The sequence below is a fragment of the Silene latifolia genome, chromosome 2, assembly GCF_048544455.1.
Source record: "Silene latifolia isolate original U9 population chromosome 2, ASM4854445v1, whole genome shotgun sequence".
NCBI lineage: Eukaryota > Viridiplantae > Streptophyta > Magnoliopsida > Caryophyllales > Caryophyllaceae > Silene > Silene latifolia.
In genome coordinates, this window is record NC_133527.1 from 109,322,515 (window position 1) to 109,325,002 (window position 2,488).

Sequence of the window (2,488 nt, forward strand, 5' to 3'; positions counted from 1 at the left end):
CTCGATCGAGTTTCTAAGGTACTCGATCGAGTGCCCCCTTACTCGATCGAGTATCAACGGTACTCGATCGAGTACCCAACGGGTCAGAAACTATTTTAAAACGCAACTCACCCTTACTCGACAGAGTAAGGCCTACTCGATAGAGTACCCTGAGACTCATAAATACGGAGTATTACAGTCTTCCCTCCTTAAAAAGAACTTCGTCCCCGAAGTTCAACCCATACATGAAACAACCATGCTAACTCGACCAAGACACAACAACATAACTAAGAACTCAAGAACTCGACCAAACATAAAACATGAACTCTTAACACCCACTCCACCAACTATGTTTACTTCCTTAACATGACTCACGATATCGTATCCACCACATATATATCTCTCACGACACCAACTCCATACATAACCAACTACCATCCTCTAACGCTGCTAGCTCCATAGTATCATCCACTATCAAATCCAAAATCAAGACACTCATAGACATCAAACGGAATGTTACATTCTACCACCCTTAAAAGGAACTTCGTCCTCGAAGTTTACTAACACTCATAAACATCATCATCCAACCCACAACACTTTGGTGAAATATTCTCACACTCCTAAACATCGAACTACTACAAGCACGGTCATGACCTTTAACAAAATTAACCACAACACGAATCAACCTTTTATTCGACATCAAGACTCAAACTTCCAAATATATTACCATATGCACACCCATCAAAATCTCTTTTATCGCATCCTTTTCCTCTTAAGATAAATGTTACGTCCGCGTAACTCGCTAATACTAAATCCTAGATATATCTTTTCATTATCCTCATCACCACCGCTTGTCAAAGATAACCACCTATAATCTAAACACTCGCCATGGACATATCCAAGGCTCTCTTACTTAAACAACTCTCATACTTCACTTCACTCGTCACACCACCTAACCTATACCACAAAATCCTTAGCTTAACCCAAAACTTCACTTGTTCCCTATTACCGCAACATGACACACCTCTCTATATAAACTATCTAAAACGCTTATCGGCAAAAGCATAATTCACGATCCACACTTGTTACGTACACTCACACTAGATCCTCAAGTTCCTTTCTTTCATTACTGCAAGACTTATACATAACTTAACACGACACTTATTATTCAACACCCTACACTCACTGTCTCAACAAAGGATTATGAACCACCTGCATATATCAGATCATTACCACACATGTTCTACGAATCTCTTGCCATGACTATGACTACCGATGCCTCATCTTAAAACAAGATCAAAATTATCAGAATAACTTCTCACAACTGTGTCTCATCAACAGAGTGTCACTATACCATGATAACAACGAAAACATGTACAACTCTCTTTCATATCATACTCTACCCTCATTCCAAAACGTAACTGGTAAGAAACATCGATAACAAAACAACCGTCTATCTGTACAAACTGAAACTCACAGGAAGCAACATCAAACAAAACAACAATCTATGTATGACTGGTATGTACTTTCGAAACTCGAATCATAATCATCCTGCCTACTCAACCACAACCGGTGACGGCATCACAACACCGCCACCAACAGCCACACCGCAGTGCGAAAAAAAAATACCCGCATCTCAACACTAAATATCGTGCCCGGATCACCACCCGTGGCACCACAACCACATCGATAGTCATCACAACTGCATACAACTCCCATAAATACTGACTCAGAATAACTTCTCAGACAAGAAAAACTTACTCAAATCCACTTTACTAAATCATAACACAACATATTTTATGAATTAAACAGGTAATAACCTCGTGAATATCATCCCCTTACCATATCACAGATTGACACGTATCATGAATACATACAAGTATAGCCACTCATGCCAGATCACTCCAATTATTACCTTTTTGAATATCATTCAATTAGATTAGCGTACTCAACATGCATTACAGAACATTCAAATAGCAACTTTATGATAATCACACCATACCACGTCTTGTGAGGTCAAAACCTCACACAAACATTTATATATCACAGACCCGTAATCACATCCAACCAGTCAATCCTGATCACGTAAGTTACCATTCAACAAAGGTTACCTGTCGCCCGAGCTTAACTCGCATGCCCCTCATCACTTTCTTCCATTCGCATAACCAGCACCTTCTGCCATACATAACTACACAGCTAACACTCACTATGAGAAACCGCCTCCTAAGACTATGTCTTATACTTCCTCACAACCATACCTATCAATTCAATATCTACAAAATCAGCCTCCTTAGAATTGCCATCTTTCCTATTTATCATTAACCTTAACCACTAGCGACAACATCTCCACACAACTACCGTTCTTACATCAAACTTCTTACACGCATCTCTAAACATCACCGTTTCTTCCCTATCTTTGGTTATCATTCCTAATAACGAGCATCAAATCCATCAACAAAATTACCTCAACATTCTTCCCAATACTATCCTTAATTGTATCATCATCTAA